Below are 24,081 nucleotides of genomic sequence, written 5' to 3'. Positions count from 1 at the left end.
ACTGCTGTACATACATCCCTGACGAGAGCAAGAATATTGAAATGTACATTAAAAACATCACTGAGATGCATTCAGAAATAGTTCCCTTAGAAGAAAATGACTTTACAGAACGTCTTTCAAAAAGATTTCAAGCTATCAAAACCTGGTTTCAAGAAATTGGTGGTTCAGTTCTTGGCAAGATTCTAACACCTTTGTTTGTTATAATTTTTGTGATAGCTTTGACAAAGATCAGTTGTATGTTACACAAGAGAAAGAAGGACATGAAGGAAAAGAAAAGAATTTATAAAATCAGAAAGGAACAGGAAAGGGAGATAGAGCTAGAGGAGTTACACAGAGCTCAATATGATAGTTGTAAAGATTTTGCTGAAACAAATCTTTAGAAATACTAACACAGTGAATTCGAACCATATTCATTTTTAGATAAATTTGCCAAATTTTGGGTGTGGTTTGGTGATTTGGAAATCACCAGATGAGGGAGTTGATGGAGCGAGATTCAGAAATATTTTCATTTTAGCTCGTGAAGTCACACTTCCATAATTTAATTAATTATGCTAACAATTTGTGCTGTGTGTGTATTAATTCAACCTAGTTTAAAAGTTGCATTTACACAGAACACGTGGGAAACTAACATGTGTGCTCATAAACGTGCATTATGTTGCATTTTCATTTATGTGAAAAATAATAAATTAATTTTGTCTATTGTTAAGTCATGACTAATAGCAGCTGTTTTAAATAATGGCATGTGCTTATTTTGCTTTCTTGTCTTTGTGGTGTCACTTTACTCTTTACAGGTGCATAAAGAATCCTGTTGGATTAAATGAAGAATGGTAGATATAAATGCTGCTTTTTTTGTGTGCTTCAGCTAGGTAATTTAGACTAATGGGTTAATCATTAACTATGGTGGGTGGCAACAGAACAAACTGTATTTCTCGCATTCATTATTTTCTTGTGCTTGTTTATATAATAGTGTTTTTTGAAAAGTGGTTTTGGGCCTAGTGCATTCTTGTTCGTTAAAATTCAGCTTGGAGCAAAAGAGAGTCCATAATGGAAAAATTTCTGCTGCCTGAAATAATTTGTTGTGATGAACTAACTGTTCCTCAGTCAAGCAAGGCCAAGGCTAGGAGCCGGCAGAGGAGTATGCGACAATTTCATATCCGAGGAAGCAATGATTTTCTTTCGGTAATGTTGCAAACTGGAGGAAGCCTCGTTGTTCGAAAACTAGAGACAATGGACTCTAAGAAAGTGACTGAACTGATGTTCTAAAAAAATGGAATGACACGATGGTGTCACTTGACAGCCAATAGGACTCTGAGTTCAGCAGAAAATTATACTTTTACTTAGATTAGCTTAGTGTAGAAAGGTATAAAAACTCTTCCCCGTGGAAGAGGAATCTGGCTTCTTGCTGACCTTTGGATGGGCATATTGTGCTGACGATTCTCTTTTGGAGCACGTAAGAAATCCAAAAAGACTTTTTATTCTTTATTCTTTATTATAGTAAGTTTAGTTAGGGACTTAGGATTTTGATAATGCAAATACTGTTATTTTCTGATTGATTTATGCTACTGAATTTTACTTAAATCATTCATTACTATTTACCAATACATTAATAAAAATGCTCTAATAAAAATATCTAATACATTTATTAAACAAATAGCTAATAAAAATCTTACTTTGAAATTCAAGCTGGTCTTGTTATTTCATGAGTTTAGGTTACCATTAGCAAGATCTTATCGCCACAGTGGCTTAAATAATTTGTAGAGTTTTGTAAAATATGATGAATTCATTTACCGCGGTTGTATATAAATGTATATAATTTGTGAATAGGTTAATTAGGTCACATGATTCAGTTGGTCAATATATGTCATGTTAGATTATGGGCCTTATATTTGATTTATGATTAATGGTGGATATTGTGAAGTTGGGTAGCGTAGCTTATGACATATTTCATATAGGCCGCTGGATCAGTAATTCAGGTGGAAATTACGGTACCAGCTACTACTAGCCCATCTGAAAACTATAAAGCAATTGTTTGTAAAGTACCTCAAAAAGATAGTTGATGGTTAAAGAGGAAAGGAATGTGAACTGATAGAAGGAGGTGGTGGCAGAGAAGAAGTGAAGCAGACCTCTTATTGTCACTCATAGTGTGCAGTTATTACCTGTAGGATACTCATCATGGCACGCAGAAAAGAGAGATGCAGTCACCCAAAATGCTTACGCTACTTACCTGCAACCCCATTGCCACTTGTGGAGGTATCTTCACAAAGAAAATAGTCACAATACCGCACTATCAAATCTATGTTCAGCAAGGAGTCGCTGTACCACAGAATCCCTTAAATAGTCCATTTAGACAATGGGAAGCTTGCCAAAATGTTAGTGATTGACCCGTTGTCTTTATCTTAGGCTAAGGAAAAGGGTTTCTGGAATTTGTAGAGACCCAGTGCTCAAAATGTAAGGTTCCAAGCTGGGTCTATTTTGCCCCAGTTGCTTTACCAGCACAGTACCATCAAGGGCTGGCATTGGTTGATGAAGCAATGAAGGAGAGCCATTTTCAGTTCAGCCACATTACGACAAACTTATGGACCAGTAGTCAAACCACAGTCTACATGTGCCTCCCATCACACTGGGACTCTTTTAAGGAGGTAAACAAAGGCGAGCTGCAAAACTCCAAGTTCAGGATGTTTTTGAGGCATTCAGCCATGCAAATGTGCTGTGTTCTCCTTGATAAAATCAGATACAGCTGCCAAAATCTTGTAAAAAATTAGCACCAACGTCTATCAATGATTTCAACCCAGGGGTCTCAGTACAGATTTTGCAAGACAATTGCAATAATAATATTGAAGCCATAGGTGGTGGACTATATTTTAAAGTCCTCTGTTTGGAGCTGTGCATCAACCTATTTATGGAGGACTTTCTAAAACAAGAAGCAGTAGTCAACATCTTGTGTACAAATATTATGAGGGAGTGTATTTCAGTAATTCTTTAAAAGCATTGAAGTAGTTGAGGATCATTCAGCGTGCTAATAGATGACCTGTAAAAATCCTCATAGAAGAGGTGCCAACCCATTGGAACACCTTTTACATGCAACAATGCCGGTTTGAGCAGTACAGGTCGACTAGTGATTACATACTACAATTGAGAGGGGATCCAACTGCCATTGCTAAGTGACAAATTCAAATGCTACTGCCTTTTGAAATTTTGACACTGGAAGTCAACAAGGAGCACAGTATCATGCACCAAACAATGCACTTGTAGCACATTTGCCGATATCAATGAAGAAGCAGCTTCTTCAGTCAAGAGCTTAATCCATTGTCTGAATGCAAGCCAAAGGCTGGAAAAGAGATTGTGTCCTCAGAAGAGTATATCTGTGCCACAATACTGTATCCACTGTACAAAAAAATACTGACCAATTTCATTTAATTTCATTTTCAACAGTGGAGGCCTCAATTTACAAGAGCCAAATTGTCACGAAAGCATGCGAGCTAGAAGATGAATGATTCGACCTTTGAGGAAGTGTTGTCTTCAGCGATTCTAGAGCACATTGTAAGTCCGAGATCGAGAAACATGTTGCAACAGTACGACCCACCAGTAGTCACCATCACTTGCTACTAATCCTACAGCATCAAAATCATCACTTGCAAAATTTGCATTGGGTTGATTTGGGGATATAGCAGGGCTTAAATTAAGAGACCTGGCACAGGCAATACCAAAGCAACAAGTGGCAGGAACAGTGACACAGATGGTATAGGACTTAGACGATTAGGATCTTAGGATTTAGACGACCCAAGAAAGGTCTACCTGGATCCAGATCCATTGATCTATTAACTTGGGAAGACTGAACAGTGGCCAGAATCAGCCAGCTGGCAGCAAAGTATATGGCTTGCTCTGTAACAAGTGTATCTATGGAGAGTGTGGTCAGTGCTCTGGGGAAATTGTCACAGTCAAAAAGACCCATCTCTCTCCCCCAAATTTCAAGAGTTTAAAAATAATCAAAATGAATAAACCTTTCATATCTAAAAATTATGAGGCTCCAGAAGATGCAACTGTGGATGAGACACACATCGTGGACATCACAAGTGTAGTGAATGACGTCCTTCAGAGAAACCCCTGAATTTGAATTTGAGAAAGGCCTCTAACTTTGAGATTAAAAAAACAATAACGTTACAGAAATGTCTGCTACTTAAACAAAAAATCAAAATATACAAAAAACCTGGGGAAAAAGTATTTTTGTATTCATTATGCAGCAAATGTAAATAAACTTAAATGAATCAGTGTGCACTGTAAAGATAAACAATCAAGGAGGATGTAGCCATTTGGCCTGGTGATTGAGTAGTGACTGAGCAGTGACAATCAAAGAAAATAAATACCTTAGGGTCAACTATAGGCTTCACATTGAGTTATTAACGGCATTTAAGTCAGCATTGGCCACCTACCGACAGACCATTTCCTAATTTATTGCTTCAGTGCAATCCTCATCTCTTCACAGCCTAGGCTTTGTTCCATGCTCGCACATTTCCCTGTCTCATTTGCCAAATCCTGCATTCTCATGCTTAACTGCAAGCAGAAGTACAAAGGGCTGCTCTGCAAATCTTATGTATAAAGGAAATCATTGATAGGTACATTGACACATCGCCTAAAACAGGAAATTTCCATCAATGAATGCCAAATGACGATTCATGTGATGGATATAGTGGCCTGAGCCTGGGTAAATTTGGTATTTCATGCTTGGGGGAATATTTGGTTCAGGATGAATGCTGGGAGTGTTACTTTATTAGCATTTTGTGGAGTGGTGTGGCCCACTGGTTAGAGGCGGCAGACCCGGAAGCAGAGGTCGGCCCGGGACCAGGGTTCGATTCCCGACGCGGCAGGGTCTTGGGCCATGGTCAGCGGGCTCGATAATTCTCGCCTCGGTGCCTACTCCAACCATGGGTCCCACTCAGCAACTCTGGGCAATAGCTTGCTTAATCTCTACTAACGGCCCCATCAGCGCCGGGGATGCTTGTCTTCACCTTGGAGATGCCCAGGAGGGACCATCTCACAGGGAAAGCCAGGATGGGTTCCCCAGCGGTATACAGCGCCGGGACGCCCCTTTGCTGGGGCAGCTGTGCGCTTTACAAGTATACGACTTTTAACATTTAACATTTAACATTTTGGTATTTTGCATGCCAATATGTCTGGGGTCTTCTGAAACTTTTCAGTTTACCTACACTAGACTAGGAGCCTTATTATAAATTTGGCGCTGTAGCCGCGGGGCTGCCGCATGCCAGATTATGAGTTAAATCCTAGTCTGGCTGGTGGGCTATCAGGCTCATTGAAGAGCTTGACTTGCAGACCGCTGCTCTTAGAGCACCGACTGCACCTTCAGCATGGTGTGGCATACAATGCACACCTTGCAGTAATTGGGGGTGCAAAACCATGTGGGCACTACCTGTGCCCCCCGCATGCACTCCCAAACCCAGGAGTAGCCACCGTTCTCATGGCACCGCCTTGAAAAGTGCACGAACATGCTGGTGGTGCCGCAGCGGCACCACCAGCATGTTCGTGCTCCTGATCGCTTTGCGACTGCCGTAGTATTCTGTCAGTTGCAGTGGTCTTGTTGCAGTCTGACCGCTGCAGTATTAATAGTGTGCACAGTTAGGCTAAAGACTTTATATAGTTCTCTTAAAGAATGTACTCAAAAGTGTAAGTTATTACTAAAGTGCAGTTTGTGAATATAAGTTTGTTCTACATTTTTCAGTACAACTATAGTGCTTCAAAACTCTCTACAAAGTGCAGTTTCTAATTCAGGCCAACTGTGTTCATTTTTAACAAAAAATAAACCTACCCACTCGCCCAAAACAGAACCCCAACCCTCTCCTTAAATCCCTCAAAAACCCACCTAGCTAAACTATACTAAATCTCATTCATTTTACCCCATCCTTACAATTCCCACTCAACCATCCCCAGCAGGTAAACCCTGCACCCTACGTACACTACTCGAAAAGGCCCAGTCTTTCTTTTATTTCCCTTTGGCCCTGCTTTAGTTGTTCAGTGATTTTGAGGCACTTTAAGGGGACCTTCATAATTGAGATGGTGTGTTGTTGGCTGGAGTATGGGATGAGTAGGAAACACTTGGCAGCCTGCAGTGATGGGTCCTTACCCTCAGTTCTACAGATGAGGCAAGGGTGGAATGCTTGCTGCCTCGCTGTCCTCTTCCTCCAGTATCAGCAGTCAGATATACACAACCTCAGACACCCCAATTGTTTTGAGGTGCAACCAAGTAGCTCCCTTTCTTCAGAGGTCATCTGCTGTAGTGTAGCTAGGAGACACTGCATTATTATTTCGTTCAGCACTTGATTGTGTTTTTTAGTCCTGTGATTATTTGTAAAACAGTCAGCTACCCAGCGCTTACCTGGTCCCTGCCCCTTAGCCCCACCGCAGCCGATTAGACGCTGCCTGGGGTTCGACTCGTTTCCTTGGCGCCCGCCATCTTGGGGGTGAATTGGGCGAGGGGTCTAGTGCCCGGCCCCTCCCCCACCAGCAACTACAAAAGACTTCCCTTTCCACACGTACTGCTGATTGAGAGCGTGCGTGTGATTGTCCTGAGGCGGAAGCATGGACTGGTATGTTGTTATAGCAATTTACGCCGCATTTTAAACAACACTGCATTATTATTTCGTTCAGCACTTGATTGTGTTTTTTAGTCCTGTGATTATTTGTAAAACAGTCAGCTAGCCAGCGCTTACCTGGTCCCTGCCCCTTAGCCCCACCGCAGCCGATTAAACGCTGCCTGGGGTTCGACTCGTTTCCTTGGCGCCCGCCATGTTGGAGGTGAATTGGGCGAGCGGTCTAGTGCTCGGCCCCTGCCGCACCAGCAACTACAAAATGGCCCCCCCTATAGAGAGCGCAGCGGACGGGCGCAGTGGGCGCGCCGGTGGCGCGCCAAAGGCAAGCCCGTCCGCACCCGTCCATGCCAGGCCGGACCCAGGGCCCAGTAACGCTGGTCAAATGCTATCATATTCGCCAAATTTCCTCAAAAAGCTACAAACCGTGCCTTTGTCACCCTCTTCTGGTGCTGTGCGGTGGATTAACTCCGCCGGTATTGCTCGCGGGGCGTCCAACGTCTCCGAGAGCTCCAAGCACGGTACAGGGCCTGCAAGGAGTGTGACAACCCTCCGCGTGATGTATTTGAACACACGCTCTCTGGTAAAGCACCACTTCGACATCTTCATTCTCCTCGTTACAGAAAAACCCGATATACTGCTACTCACTGAGACTTGGCTTACCACCAACTCACATCCTGACATTCTTGCAGCCCTTCCTCCTGACTACTACATCCTCCACGTAGACCATCCCTCAGGTCGTACAGGGGGCGGGGTGGCAGCCATTATATCGAAACAATTTAGATTTATCTCCTCTGATTCTTTAGTTCTCCAAGAGGTGGACAACCTTGTTATCAGCTTAGAAACAGAGGTTGGTGCTTTTACACTCATACTCCTCTTCCGGCCCCCCCATTCCATGCCCTTGTTTCCTATTTCCCTGGTGGAACAGATAACCAACCTACTAACACATCACCCCAGAATTGCTCTCTTTGGCGATTTCAATTACTGGTTCAACGACAAGAATGCTGGCCTTCACGCCACGGAATTATTTGAAGCCTTAACCAGCCTTGATCTTGTCCAACAATTCTCTGTGCCCACTCACATCAAAGGTCACACTCTGGACCACATCTGGACTCATGAATTAGCACTATCCTGTCCAGTCGTCTCCCCTTGCATTTGGTCAGATCACTATCTAATCGATATCACTGTCAGCGGCAGGGCCCAGGCCCCTATCTTGGCTGGCGGGTCATCACGCAAATGAAGCTCTTATGACTCCCAAGGCTTTCTTGCCGCTTTGGCCAAGGCTCGACCTACCACCGACATTAATGCCAATGTCGAGGTAATAGAAGGGGACATTGGCGACTAGCTAAAGATGGCCAGTGACCAGTTTGCCCCTTTCTCTAAATTTCCACACACTAAACACAGCAACTCACACAGATGGTTCTCTGGTGCCCTTAAAGAACAGAAATTGAAGGTGCGTCAGCTTGAACGGATCTGGAGACGCAATTAATCGGACTCTAACAGATTGCTCTTCGTGGCGGCCCGCAAAGAGTACAAAGGCGCGATCTCCCTGGCTAAATCCACCTACATCTCTGACAGAATTTTATCAGCTGATAATAAATCCAAAGACATTTTTTAAATTCACCACGGATGATAGAATCCTCCCTACTCAGGCCCCATCTCAGGAGACCTGAGCTCCTTCTTTATTGAAAAAATAGTCAAAATCAAGAATTCCATCCCTCTTCTCACCTTCACTTGATTACCAGATACTTCCCCCACTAACCAACACATTTTTGATCAGTTCCCCACTCTCAACCCCAATTCCCTCGCCGAGCTGGCGGTCCGTGTCAAATCTGGGTCTCCCAACGACTGCTGCCCTCCCTCGGTCTTTTGGGACGTCTGCCTCACACTACCGGACTGCATACTGCCCCTGCTGAACTCCTCCCTCAGCACCGGCACGGTCCCCAGCTGCTTCAAGGAGGCCACTCTTGTGCCCCTGCTGAAGAAACCAGGTGTGGACCCCGCCGATTCTTCCAATTACCGTCCCATCTCCCTCTTGCCCTATCTGTCCAAACTCCTCGAGGCTCATGCTACCCTATTTCTCTCAAATTTCATCGAGAATTCTCGGTATCTCGAACCTAATCAAGCCGGCTTTAGGCCGGCCCACTCCACCGAGGCAGTCATCCTGGCAGTATTGGATGTCTTGAGGGGGAATGCTGACAAAGGGTCACCCGAGGCCCTCGTGCTATTAGATCTGTCGGCCGCTTTCGACACGGTGGACCATAACATCCTTCTCCACCGTGTCGGACAGGCCGGCATTCAGGGACCTGCCTTCAACTGGATTAAGTCTTTTCTTATCGGCAGAACACAAGCTGTTCGTTTGGGCGCTTTTACGGCAGCCAGGGCACTCACGACCTGCGGTCAGGGCTCCTCTCTCTCCCCCCTTTTATTCAATTTATATCTCCGGCCATTGATTCACTTGCTCAAAAGCTGGGATATCACAGTGTTCAATTATGCTGATGATTTGCAGATCATCTTTCCTCTTGACTCTCCTGATGCCGCCAAAAGCTTTCAAGCAGTGATGACCCACATACAACTGTGGATGAATCACAACCAACTGAAATTAAATCCAGGGAAAACTGAACTTATCCTTCCTGGTAACAGCCCAGCATCCTGGGGCCCTCAATTTTGGCCCACGGAGCTGGGCTCCCCTCCCGCCCCAGCAAGCACGATCAAGAGCTTGGGGGTTATCATCGATGCAGAGCTCTCTCTTAAGGCCCAAGTAGGTGCTGTGATCTCCTCCTGTATGTTTCAACTGCGAAAAATCCGCAAAATAGCCCATCTACTACCACATGCGGCATTGGTCCAGGTCGTGATCTCCCTAGTGCTATCCCGCCTTGACTTTTCGAACTCCCTCTACTATGGTCTTCCCCAATCGCTGCACCACCGTCTCCAAATTGTACAGAATCAGGCTGCCAGACTCATCCACAAAACCCAAAAGTGGGAATCTGCGAAACCACTACTGCAAAAACTCCACTGGTTACCAGTTGTGGAAAGGGCGGCTTTCAAGATCGGCTGCATGACTTTTAAAGCCCTCCACTGCACCAGTCCTGACTTCCTTAAAACCCTGATCACGCAGCACCATCCGGTGCGCAACCTTTGCTCGGCGCATCTTCACCTGCTGGTCGCCCCTAAAGTAAAACTTTAAAAGTTTGGCGGCCGCAGGTTTGCTTATTTGGTCCCTAAACTATGGAACTCTCTTCCTCTTTCAGTTAAGTCTAGTGGCTCCTTATTGAATTTTAGGAAACTTCTGAAAACTCGGCTCTTCACCCAAACTGGCTAGTCCACCCCCTGCAATTTCCGCACTCTTTCTCTCATCGCCAGGAAACTTACGGTGTCAGTGCGCTCTACAAATTCCACTTAAGATAAGATAAGATAAGATGTGCCTTGTACAGGAATGGAAAGATCTAGTTTTGAGGAGAAGAAAAGAACATGACTTGTAGCACCCACTGCGTGCACACTCTTATAGTCAGTCAGGAAAATTGTGGTGCTGCTCTACAGGTCCATTGCAATTTCTATGTCATTCTGTGTCAATGTGACTTACACATTAATCAGATATGTATTATTTGCAGCACTTTGCATTAAATATTTAACCACAGGCACATGCATAATTAATAAAATATTTTTTTCCAAAGGGAATAAAAAGAAATCTAGAAAAGCTTAAATGAATGATTTAACACAGTCTTTCACCTAACATTTAAGTTATGTGTTTTTAATAATATGACTAGACTGCAAAATTATATACATCGCCATCAAAAAAGTTTGCGCTTTACATTAATGCTGCACTGTGAATTTTATATACTAGATCATGCAACATTAATAAAACTAATCTCGGACAGCAACATGTTTTGGACAGCCATTGGCTCATTACATATTTACTTTGGCCCTACTCTTTCTGTACTCCTACCAGGAATCCCACTGCCCACATTACACCCTCATCCCTACTTCATTACAAGTGCAATAAATATTATTCCTGGGCTAGGGTCACGGAGCAAATGAGTGTTGTGTAAGGTTGATGTTTTAGGCCAGGGATTGGTCTAGGCTTAGATCGGGCTATGGAAAGGTTGGAAGGTTCATGGAATGTAAAAAACATAACAAAGTAAGAGATGGCATATAAGAAGAAACTGTGGAAGAAATTGTGACAAGTGTTGTGAATTGGATGAGATGGTCAGTGGTAGGCATGGTGTGGGTAGGCAGTGGGTAAAGGCAACATGAACACACCGCTTCTTCTTATCTTAATTTAAATGGCTGAGGGGCAGAGACAGAAACTTAGCAATGGACAATTTAAAAAATAATTGGGAATGGGGTTTAGAAAGGAGTTGTGAAAGAAAGGTATACCTTAACAAAACCTCCCCCTCCGTGGAATCTTCCTCATCACCCTGTTCATTGGTATATGTATGGGGAGATTATAGAAAACAAGTCACTTACTTAGTAATGTCACTACCAACTGCACTGTTTTCACAAGTTAAAGGATACCCAACTGATCTAAATGTATTGCTAACCATAGGATCACATTGAAATGTATAATTCTATATTGTAAAGATTAAATACTCAAAAATTAAATTCTATAAAAGTTTAAATAATAGGGCAAAGCTAGGAGAGGATCAGGAAAACAAGGATGAATGGAAAAATGGAATGTAGAAGGAAATGTAAGCAGGGTACGGGACAGGTTGGTGATGTGACAGTAAGAAAAAAAGGGGGGGGAGAAGGGAAAACAAATAAAACAGGAGGAAGTAGGCTGTGGAAACTCAAGAAAGTGTGGGTGTAGGGATACTAACTAAAGGAGATAAAGAGGTAGTTAGGAAAAAGTAAGGAAAAATGTAAGAAAGAAAAGTACAGTTTGACAATGCTGTGCTGTATTACTATAGGTGAGATTTTTTACTGAAATCTAGGAAGAATAAATAAATAATTATGCACTGTGAGAAAGTGGATTATTAGTTGTGGTGGATGGTAATCCGCCACGAGTAATAATATCACTATATTTGCTAGGTGCAGTAAAGGCTTCAGTAATTTAAACCTCAATTCAACCCCTAGTAGATGTAGCACAGAGCAGACAGGCTTAACTTAAAAAAGTCAAAAACACAGCATAATAAAAATTATCCAGAAAGTTATAAACATAGAGACTACATTAGGAAACAAAATGACGCCAAATTTCAAATAAGGAACACCAGAGATATGTTTTTTTTACATTTTAAAATAAAAAATAGAGCAAAAAGCCATTACGGCCAACCTCAATCATCTGTTTCTGTTTGACTAAGACCAGTTTAAGGCAGACCGCAATGGAGTGAGGGTTGGAAAAAGAAACCAGGTTTGAAGTTTTAGTTTCTGACTCTTACCTTTTGAGTCTCTGAAAAGGCAGTCAAATATATTCAGTGGGGAAAGGCTGCAGCCTGTGGCCAAAAAGAGCTCCTTGATAGCTGTCTGACGAGGTACAGGTGAAGCTATTGATTTTTGGCAGGAAAGCTCGGAGTGGAAGCAATTCAAAATTCCTGCCCATGGGAAGTGAGGTTTCCCAGCCAGATACTTTTGACACCTATGCCATGCAAAGATTTCTTCATTCAAACTTAGTCACTTTAATGGAGGTTAGATTCCTACAGTCGGGCAACGCTGCAAGCTATAGCCAAACAGGGCTCCACATGGCCTGGTACTCTCTCTGTACAGTCCAGTTGAAGCAGATGTTTTGCTGTACAAACGTTTTGAATGGGAGCCACACAAATCTTTGTTCCATTGGCTTCACACCTACGTTTGATTGACTTGATAAGTTTGTCCCTGTCCTCCGGCGGTTCTTGGAGCCAAACTGTTTCTAAGTCCCAGGTTAGGTGGAAGATGTTGATGTGTTGACTTAGCTGCTGTTGCACACAGCTCTCCAACACTTTGGCTAAGAGGGGGATGTTGGAGATGGGTCTGAAGTTGTCGGGAGAAGCAGGATCTAGCGATGGCTTTTCAAAATGGGGAGGACTTGGCCGGCTTTCAGAGAGTCAGGCATCAATCCCTGCCGGAGAGAATTGTTAATTATTGATGTTCAGCTAGGAATAATGGATTGGGCAACAGCAGCTAGGCAGTTGGAGGGGTGCGGGTCATTAAAATGGTTGTTCGGGTTTAAGGTAGATAGGATTTTAGAGATGGAGTCTTCGTCTTAGACTTTGAAGTCAATCCAGTGAGCTTGATTTTTAGGTGAAATCTGTGGGGGCGTTGCGGCAGGAGGAGCCAGGTTTGGAAGGAGTTGAGATTATGTGGCAGGACTGAGTTTGTTTCCTAAGGTGGGGTCTGTTCTTGTCCTTCCCTAGTTTAGATCTGAAGAATTATTTTTTTCAGTTGAGGATGTTCCTGTTGTAGGCATTTCTGGCCTGGCGGAGAAGGTTTAGATGTGCGGCAGAGGGGTGCTGCCTCCAGTTTCTTTCAGATTGCAGGAGTGATCTCCTCTCATTGTTGAGGGATCCCGGGAACCAGGGGTTTCTGTCTTTGATTTGGGTTCTTTTCAGTTTTAGTGACACTAGATCATCCAGAATGTTCGATATAGTCGCAGAGTAGTGATTGTTGAGGTCACTTACCGTTGTGATATGCGAGGGGGAGGTCAGATTTGCAGCGAGCCTCAACTTCCGTATGGTCCAGGTTCTTGGTGTCTCTGATCCAGCATTTTGGAATCACCAGTTGCGGTGCCCTTGTCTTGTGGGTGCCAGGTAGTAGGAAGGGGATGGCATGGTAGCCAGACCAGTCACATGGGTCTATTGAGATAAGCTTGACTGCTGATTCTTTAGAGATGATCCAATCAAGTGTGGCCCACTTTGAGTGAGTTGGGAGTGAATAGGTGTGGGCCAGGGCTTGTTCGATCAGGAGGTCTTTGATGGTGTTGACATGTGAATCCTTGGGATCATTCCAGTGCAGGTTAAAATCACCAAGGAAAATAGCTTTAGTGTTGGAGGAACTCTTAGCTGTGATGATTTCCATCATCTGGTCAATGAAGGAGTTGTTCATGCCCGGTGGGGTGGTAAAACTTGAGCAGGTTGCCCAGTTGGGTGGAATTGCTGCAAATAGCGAGGGCGAGGTATTAGCAGGATTAAGTGGTATCTGCCAGTAGTTGAAAAGAAGGTTAGAGAGGTAGATGCAGGCGATGCCTCCTCCTTTCTTGTTAGATTGCCTGTACAGCCTTGCAATGTTATACTTGGGAGGGACTAGGAGGTCCAGGCATGGAGATGAGGATTCATTGAGCCATGATTCTGTTAGGATTGCTAAGTCAAAATTGTTGTTTAGGATGAGATCAGCAATATCAGCGGCATGCTAAGCTGCCGATCGACAGTTGATAAAGAGATGAGGTAGAGAGGGGCCGGAAGGAGTGTCAGGAGTCTGGGCGGACAGGTGAACAGGCGCTAGATTACTTTTGACCACAATTCTGTTACGGAGTGTGGCAGGTCTGTTGGGGTTGATAGTGACTGTGCAGATAGCATGTACGACACCCACTTCAAGTGGATAAGGTGATAAAAAGAAGGATTTGCTATATTTGTTATTATTTTAAGTATGCATGCCTATGGAAGAATTTATCGACTGACTATCCATAATTTATGATGTGGTGCGCTTTGATAACGTAAACCATTTTTTCAATAATTGCAAGACTTCCTTCATCTATGTACGAGTTTACAATGTATATAGAATAAAAAAGAAACAATTCTCATTAAGTCTCGGGTTAGAGATATACCTTATTGCATTACTGTTTTTTTATTTTAGTGACTTAAAGCTTTTATCCTAGTAAAATGATTGGAATTCCTGACCTGTAATTGTAGCTTTGTTAGATTGCTTTGCAGAACATTGAGACACTCTGAAAGCAGCATGACGTTTTATATAAATACAACTGTTATATATAATTATCAACTCAAGTGACATTCATCTATGCATACTCACAACACCTCTCTGAGCAGCAGGTGTGATTTCATTCTAATTTCAAAGTGGTAATCTAGGAGTTCAAACATCTGGCGCTCCTGCATTGCCCAATGTATACCACTGTGGCAACCACAATGACACATGAAAACATGTTGAGCTCTACATCCACTGGCTGCATAATCCTCTGGCAGATTAATAATTTGATGGGGATGTTGATTAAAACCTTCAAGTGTTTTTTTTCATGAATTTGCCTTTTCTCACTGTGTATGGTGACTTTTGTGGAACTTTTTGCAAGTTTGGTAGCTGCCTAATTTGCCTCTTAACCCTCCTTTGACGGATAACGTCTCTCCTAAGCCCAGACAGGTGTTCATATTGTGAAAGCTACAGGCAAAGCTTTTACAGTATCCATGGCAGAAGTAATAAATTAATATTGTCCTTGTCTGCACAAACGTTTTCTTTGGTTCAGGGCCTGACTTAATTTCAATGGACAAATTTAGGAAAATGGAAGATAAGGGCCAGCCGCGGCCCGTGGAGGGTATTCCGTGGGGCAGATAGGTGGGGCAGGGGAGGGGCAGGGTGGGGGGTACTAAACACCGGAATATAGATATTTGTAGGTAAGTAAACAACTTAATAAATAAAACGAATTTCGTAGCGCGCCCTGCATTGCAAAATTCATTAAATTGTTTACTTACCGCCAATGATCCACATTCCGGTGTTTAGTACCCCCCACCCCGCTCCTCCCCCACACCACCTCTCTGCCCCATGGAACTCCCTCCATGGGTTGCGGCTGATAAGGGCATGTAGTTTGACAGAAGTTTCCGATGCTCTTTTTAGGCATGTAGGACTTCCTTTTCCTGGCATTTCGCCCCTTAAAATTTGCATCTTAAAAAAGGGTGTTTATACAGACTTCTATTATTATGTCAATTTTCTCCTTCATGATGATTGCCTAGAATTTGGCAAACAAATTTTAGACTGTCTCTTTTATATGTGGTGTTCATAGATAATCTTCTAGTATTAGATAGCAAGCGTTCAGTTTTCCAAACCATCATTGACATATGCCGGCTTCTTGCATGGCTGCTATTGTTTCAATGTAGCAAAGCAACAATGTCTTAACTGGTAGTCATTAGGGAGGACAATTATAACTATACTGTAAATCACAAGAAGGGGATAAAAGGAAGGGAGACCACAACGGTATTTTGTAAGGTATAAAGTAATATTTGAAAGTAGTTGTAACAGCACTACAGTACAGTTTTAAATACATTGACCATACCACACAAGTGTGCACTGAACGTGCTTGTGATGGCGAACGGCACAGTGACACTGGGATGAAAAAAACGCGTAAGCGGCGGAAAGAAAAGAGCAAGTAATTATGTGGTCAATGATACAATGCAGATATGTACAAATTAAGTATTTTGATTCAGGCTGAATCGATTGACCACAACAGTGCCAAAGGTCTGTGCTGGGTAGTTGACCAACGGGTTTTCGACTTGTTCAATTCTAGGTCATCATCAGGACAATGGTCACTAAATTCAGAGTAGTGCTGATGGGTAGTACCTCAATAAATCCAGTTGCGTGGGGTGGCCGTATAGGTCCCGTATAGTAGATCATGGAGAGACCATTCTTAATAATCTGTTGATAATCTGGCACGGAAAGCCAGTAGGTAATCAAATTGTCGTGATCTGGTAGGTTAGTGCAGGGTGATTCATGAGGGGTTCCAATGGATCCGGGGACATGCGTGACCTGGATGCGGGAAGCAGAGCTATCCAGGGCAGCAGAGATCCGATCTCTGGGCATGCGGGAAGATGGCCACTATAAATCCGGTGAACAATTGAAGCATCTGGGTGCTGCTGGGAATGCGTCAGATTCCAATGCCACCACAGGGGTTGTGTTTTTTTCTCTTTCTATATCTACCGCATGCCAAAGCATGCACAGAAAGTGGAAATGTCATTAATGATAAGAAGCCCCTTCCTGCACAAAAACAATCATACCTGCAGCGCAGGCACCCTTGCAGAATTACACAAGGATACCTGCACTGGCTTATGGCAGCCAATGGTGCTCCAGCCCAGGGGAAAGCACAGGGATGCAGTGTATTGCTGTTAATACAACACATCCCTATGCTTTGTAAATGACGCAGCAGGGTGCATCTAAATGACATGCTACACCAAGCTGCAGCATTTTCTTGTAAATGATGCCCTATGTTTGTGTCTACATTGGGTCTGTGTTTTTAGTATTTCTCCTATAGCCATTTGTTTAATGCCGCTCTCCCTGAGAACTTTAAAAAGGACCCTGTGATACACCCAAACATATTCTAATGTTCTGTAGATTAAAAAAAAGAACTAGTTTATTTTCCCTTCCTGCTTTCCAGAGCGTTAATGACTCTGTAAATAACTGTATTATAACTCACCTCCATTGCAGGGGTGGCTCCTCTGGTATAGCAGAGAAGCATCGCCCCACTGCCTTTCAGCATGGCCAGGCTGGGTCAGTTTTGTGGGGTGGGGCCAGGCTGCGCAGGGGAGAGGGGTTTATTGGCACCCTCTGAAGTCCTGTGAGAGCCAGGTGTGGGTAGGTCCCTTACAGTCAGGATACTTCAGTCAAGATTCCTCCATTGCTTAATTAGAGATTATTACGCTGGCCTTCCACGGTTGGGGCAGATATATTCCTCAAATGAGGTGCATGTCCACAAGAAGGTAGACCAATTTTAACTTCTCAAACTTTTACACTTTTTGGATTACCTTTGACTCCAGACTACAGGGGAAGTGACTTTTGTACAGTACTCAGGAATAGCCTTCCCCTATGAGTAGTAGATGTATCTTAGGTCCTGAAGAATTGCCTAGATCCGTCTGGCCACTATAGGGAAAGTAACATATCGACCATTCAAACACCACACACATGTCTCTAGACCGATGCTGGTATATTCCCCCCTCTTCAGTCCACGACTTAACAGTCATTTTTATCACATAGCACAAGAATCCAGGAAATAAAATTAACCTTGGAGTCTCTTGTAGCCATTTTTAGATCACAAACACTTTCTTTCACTTCTTTTTGAGTTCAAAAAGAATTTTATTTCGGGAAAGGGAAGAGGAGCAAGGTGTCAATACAAAATACAATGAAAAATAGAAAATATGAGCACATCAATAAGCAATGAGCATAATACAATGATAAACAATAATGAAAGCTAATCATAAGCGTCCAAATTAAGTAAAATAAAAGAGCAACAGTTATAGAGATTAAATTATACAAAAGGAACTTCATACAGTTGATAATGTGAAAGAAGTGGAATGTGGGGGGCAATTAAGGAGGCTTGAGAACTTCTTGTTGTGAAGGCTGTGGGTGAAACGAACGTTTAGCACATACGTCAAGATAGAGCGTAACAGGAAGCCATAAGTCTGTACGTTTTGCCGCCATGTGGGCCGGAAAAACAAAAGCAGTATCCAGTCTATGATTGTGGCAAACGTTATACCACCATGCTTTAAAGGAGATGTTAGAAAAGTTTTTCCAGTTGACTGTAATTTGCTGAAATGCAACAGCTAACAATAAATCGATAATCTGAGTGTTAAGTTCAACACCTTCCCAACAAGGAGAAAGACTTCCTAAGAAAGCATTAGTGCAAGAGAAAGGAATACAAGTATGAAACATCACATTAATTTGGGCCCAGACTTGCAACCAGAAGTCATGAACCGGTTTGCATAGGAACAACATATGAAACAAAGTCGCCTGCGGGGAGGAGCAGGACCAGCAAATGTGTGGAGTGGCAGGAAAGCGTTTATGAAGATCAGATGGTGTGAAAAGAAGTCTATTGTAAATGAAGAACAAGGTTTGTGTCAAGGTCGCTGCTCTAGAGGACTTACGAATTTTATTCCAGATCTTATCCCACAGGGAAATGGGCCAAGATGCAGCAAGTTCCTGTTCCCAACATTCCTCCACCTTGAATTTGGGTCTGATAGAATCTTTAGTATGAAGGTGCGTGTTTGTAAATGGAGGAGGCTTTGGGAATGGTGCATAGAAAGGAATGAAGATGTGAGATAGGAGTAGGGGAAGAAGAAGGGGAAGATGTGTGCAGGAGACGGGTGTAAGTTGCCATTACAGCCTCTTTAAGAAGAAAATATCTGTGGATGAAGGAAGCAGGCAAAGCATAAGTGGTGCGGAGAGTAGGGAAGGGTATGAAAGAAGAATGTGAAAATAGTTGTGAAACCCAAATTAGTCCTTTATGCCGCCACGGCTTCCAATAAAAGGGCTTATCACGTATCATGAGGGAAGTATTATGCCAAATGGTGGAGATAAGGAACTCAGTAACAGTGACAGGGGGAGCAGGAGAAGAAGATAGAAGCAGTTTAGCGGTGAATTTGTGAATGGGAGTAGGAATAGAGGAAGGCTTGCGTGAAAAAGAAAGATATTCAGCAAGGGAGAAAGGGGAAAGGAATAGGCGTTCAAGTTTAGGCCATAAGGGGCAAGGGGAAGTCGGGTCCTGCAACCAGAGGGAAGCCTGTCGTAATAAAAACACCTTATGATAAGCTGGGAAATCTGGGAAATTAACCTCACCTGCTGATTTGGGACGTATAAGCCTAGTCAGGGACATTCTAGATTTTTTGTTGCTCCAGAGGAAAGATGTCAAAATTGACTTAATTCTCCTGAAAAATTTAGAGGGGATGGAGACAGGAATATTAGAAATAGTATAGAGAACTATAGGAGATAGCATCATTTTAATTGTATCAAGACGGCCCCACCATGACAAGTAAAGAGGATGCCATCTAGATGTTAAGTCCAATAATTTTTGAATGCATTTATTTAAACAAAGGGAAACCGTGTCTGAAATAGAAGGGGTGATATGAAGGCCAAGGTATTTAATGTGTGAGGAACTCCATGTGAAGTTGGAAGTATTAAAATCAGGCTTAAATGTGAACTTCGCCAAGGGCAAAATCTCAAACTTGTCATTGTTGAGCTTGTAGCCAGATATCTGAGAGTAGTCTCTGACTTCAGCAAGGAAAGCAGGAATAGATTCAATGGGGTTAGAGATAAAAAGTAAAATGTCGTCCGCATAAGCAGGAAGTTTAATTTGGGAACCTGAGGCAGGAAAGCCATGGATGTTAGGGTTTTGTCGAAGTTTGGACAGAAAAGGTTCTAGAGCCAGATTAAAAAGAAAAGGGGATAGGGGACAACCTTGGCGCACTCCTCTTCCTAAATCAAAAAAGGAAGAGACCAGGCCATTGGCGCAGACTGCCGCACGGGGATTGGAATACAATAAGGAAATCAAAGAGATAAATTTGGGGCCAAAACCAAACCATTTAAGGGCGTGACATAGATAGGTCCACTCAACCCTATCAAAAGCTTTCTCAGCATCTAGGGCAATTGCTGCAAGGGCAGTAGGTAATTTATGGGATTTTGATAAAACATCAAACAGAAGTCTAGTGTTATCTGTGATGAATCGGCCCTTGATGAAACCGGATTGTTCCTCACCTAAGAGGTCTGGAAGTAAAAGATCAAGACGCGCTGCAAGTGATTTAGCAAATATCTTGTAGTCGATATTGACCAAAGAAATGGGCCTATAGTTCTTACAATATTTTTTTTTTTTTTGAGAACCTTTATTGTCACTGCAAGTAAATACAAGCATGGGCCTACAACCACCCCGGCCGGCCGCTAGTCAAGTCGTAAGTACAGCAAATCAATGTAGAAAAATACAGCAGCCCGAAAATCAGGGTCTAAGAAGTGTCCAGGATATAACTTGTAATCAAGCATACTGTGCGAGATTTAGGATTCGAGAAGGTTCATTTTACAAGAAAGAAAAACACAGAATCAATGCCATACGGTCATACATGGTCCTACAATAGCAAGCATGAAACAGGAAATCCGCAAATAATGCAAATACGTTGGAAGCATTGGGGGAAGGCACACGAATCAGGATAAATGTAAAAACAAACACGTTGCGTAGCAAAGCTGCACCCCACCCCTCAAGACGAAGCATACTGTAGGAAACACGAAAAAACGACGACACCAAAAAGGAAGAAAGACAAAGGGCCATAGAAACAAAGAAAGGACAAATTAACAAACCCCATCCCCCTACCCCCCACCCTCCACCCCTGCAGAAGGCTACGGCCTTTCCCCCCCCAGCAGCTTGCCTGTCGCCCTAAATAAGAGACCCGAAATATAGAAAAAGAGAAAAAGAAGAAAAAGAGGAAAAATGTGGGGAAGGGCCACCGATCTGGCCACCCGCCCCCCCCCCCCCACCCCCGCGCACAGTAAACATCCTAAAAGCAAGGTCAGAATAGCCATGGCAAACATTAAGCATCGATAGCACATTCAATAACATCCCCGCTGAGTGTCCCCCAAATCACAGTCAGCCAACAATAAGTTCCACCATGACCTATACGGTCTCACCCCTGGCCTTTCCTATCAGTAGTACCAACATACGTCCACTTATCAATCGGCATACAGAGCAGCGTGGAGGGTCCAAGTGAGCCGGGCGGACCGGGCAGTGTTGTTATGCCATGGGACTTCAGCCACCAAAACCCAGGCGAGTATGTATGGCGGAAATCCGTCTGTGTCAGTATCGACCCCAAAAACATCCTCCAGTCCGGACACAGTCTCACCAGCCAGGGAAAGAGAGTCACATCATCCGGGAAGCGCCGAAACGCCGCCGGGGCAGCCCAAACCATAGATCGACGTTGTTTCCCCAGCCGCCGAATAGATAAGTGCCCCGACGAGTCACTCACATGTACAACAGATCTGTCCAAAACGATCTCATGAACCGGGTCTTCCAGCGTCTCCACGAACATAGGAGTAGCTGGAGCACTCATCACTGACGCAGAGGCGGGCACATCGGCGCCTCCAGGAGATCGAACTATGCCCGTGTGGAACGGCGGGACAACAATGGCGGCCATCCTTCTTCCCAGATCCCGGGCGTCCCGGATCAGGGTCGTATGCAGGGTTGTTAGCGCAGCCAGTAGAGCTCTGGACGTGGGCTCTGTCTCGTGTCGCCAGACCCCTGGACTCTCCCGCACAGCAGCTTCTCTGCCCGGATGTGGGCTGCGTAAGAGGGTGCCGTTCGCCATCTTAGCTGATCCGGCCTCGTCCTTCTCCACCTCTCCTCGGGACCGGGCCCCACACCAGGGTGCAACAGGAGTCACCACGAGGACCCCGTAAGTCAAGGTAGGCTTCCCAGCGAAGAGTCACCAAAAGGCTAAACAAAATCTCCGCCGCTCCCTGGGAGCCGCCCGCTGATTCCGGGAGAAGTCATCAGTCATGCCCGGACACAACACTGGAAAGGGGGCCAAGTATCGTGCACTCCCCTCGACCCTGCTTCACCGCACATCCCACAAGGCACTCCAATAGATGGACTGGGTTAGCACTGTCGCCATCGGCCCATCAGATGTCCGGTGCCCTCCGGCCGACTCCTCACCCCCACCTGAGGCCGCTGTTGTCGCAGTCGCGGCCGGCCACTCTCCTCACTCGACACCCCGGTCCCAGCTCTGCGAAGGCCGCAAAACAGTCGGGGACATTTCCACAGGTCTGCCGCATGTAAAAGCCTCAGGAGCAAACGGTCAGTGAAAGTTATCCTTCGCCTACTTAAATATGCCGTTATGGCTCAGGATAGTTGCCAGGATGTACGCGCGGGGTGAGAAGGCTCCCGGAGCCGAGCGTCTATGCAGCCATCTCGGTCGCCAGCTTGGCTCCTCCCCCAGTTCTTACAATATTGAGCATCTTTCCCCTCCTTGGGTATGAGGCAAATGTGGGCGTCAGAGAAAGAACCTGAGGAAGCACCTAAGGCAAGAAATGAGTCTAGGAGAGAGTGTAATCTCGGAATAAGGAGTTTTGAAAAATGGAGAAAGAATTCAACTGTGAGACCATCTGGTCCAGGAGCTTTGTCTTTTTTGAGAGTCTGGAGTGCTAGAAGTAATTCGTGTTGAGAAATATCTCATTCTAAGGAAGAAAGATCAAGGGGGAAATGGTCAGGTTTATGTATAGTAGAAAAGAAATGATCTAAAGATTGGGTAGAAGGTTGGGTTTCAGATGAGTACAAAGATTTGTAGAAAGAAGAGAATGCGGTGAGGATGTCTGCATCTTTATGTTGAAGATTAGATTGAGTATCGTAAATGGACTCAATATTCAATTTGTTGTGTTTGATTTTCAAATAATTAGCTAAGATTTTCCCAGCTTTATTTCTACCGCCATAAATTTTTGCACTAGATTTCAATAAATATAAAGAAGCATCCTCTGTGGATTTTTTGTTAAACTTCATTTTGGCATTAACAAGGGCTGTTAAACTGTCTTGTGAATGAGAGGTAAAATAGGCATGTTCCAATTTCTTGATGTCTTGAAGGAGATCCCCTGTAAATTTGCGGCCAATTATCCGTTTCTTTGCAACATATCCAATTATAAAATCTCTTGCCAAAGCCTTAAAGGCATCCCAGATAGTATGTTTGGGGATGGAAGAGGTATCATTGAACGAAAAGAATTCATCGAAAAATTCAATAAAGGAAGCGGTGAATTTGGGATCCAGTAAAAGGGCGTTATTAAAACGCCATCTCTTAGGTCCAACAGGTTTAAGAAGTCTGTCAATATGAGCTATGGTAGGAGCATGATCCGAAATTAAAATAGGACCAATTTCAGAATTAGTAAGAGTTTGGGCAATATTGTGAGTAACAAAAATATAATCAATCCGGGACTGGGAATGATGGCAAGGGGAATAAAAAGTAAATTCTCTCGTTGTCGGATTACACATGCCCCATGCGTCAATGAGCTTGTGTTGAGAGATAGCTTGAATAAAGAGCTTGTGAGATTTTATTGGAACATAGGGAGTCTTGGAATTCCGGTCAAGGAAAGGATCTAAGGGTTGGTTGCAATCACCAGCTAAAATGAAGTTATCGTCAGCAAATCTGGTGATAAGGTGGGAAAAGTCATGCCAAAAAGCAGGACCACCACCAGTGGGAGCATAGACATTAAGGAGGGAAATTGGAACACCCTTTAGAGACAGTTTAACATATACCCATCGATCTTCAGCATCTGATTCCTGAGCAATTAGGGAATGGGTAAGGGTTTTTACGACGCAGAATAGCTACACCATTTCGTTTACCGTCACCTTGGGAGTAATAAGCCTCACCCACCCATCCTCTTTTGAGTTTAGCCGATTCTACATCAGATAAATGAGTTTCTTGTAAAAATGCAACATCTACGTTTAATCTGGCTAGGTGGGTTAAGATTCTTTGCCTCTTAATCGGAGAATTAATGCCCTTAACATTCCATGTAATTATTTTCAATGACATAATACATAAAATAGAAGAGAAAGAAGAGCAGTAACAACAATAGAAGAAGAGCCCATGAGAGAAAGTGAGCAAAAGAGAGAGAAAGGATCATAAAGAAAGGTATAAAGGAGAAAGAAAAAAAGATAGGAGTGAAAAGAAAAAGAAGATGCAAGAAAAGAAAAGCAAATGTTAGGAGATAAAACAGTAAAAGCCGAAGACGCAAGAAAGAAACGGGTAGAAACAGGAGAGCACGGAACAAAATCTTGAAAGTTAAGAAGGAAAAGGAAGTAGAGTTTAAGAGACACCTTTAAGCATGGAAGAAATTCGAAAAT

Source organism: Lissotriton helveticus, chromosome 2_1 (genome assembly GCF_964261635.1).
Source record: "Lissotriton helveticus chromosome 2_1, aLisHel1.1, whole genome shotgun sequence".
In the NCBI taxonomy this organism is placed as follows: domain Eukaryota; kingdom Metazoa; phylum Chordata; class Amphibia; order Caudata; family Salamandridae; genus Lissotriton; species Lissotriton helveticus.
This window is presented reverse-complemented; position numbering follows the sequence as displayed.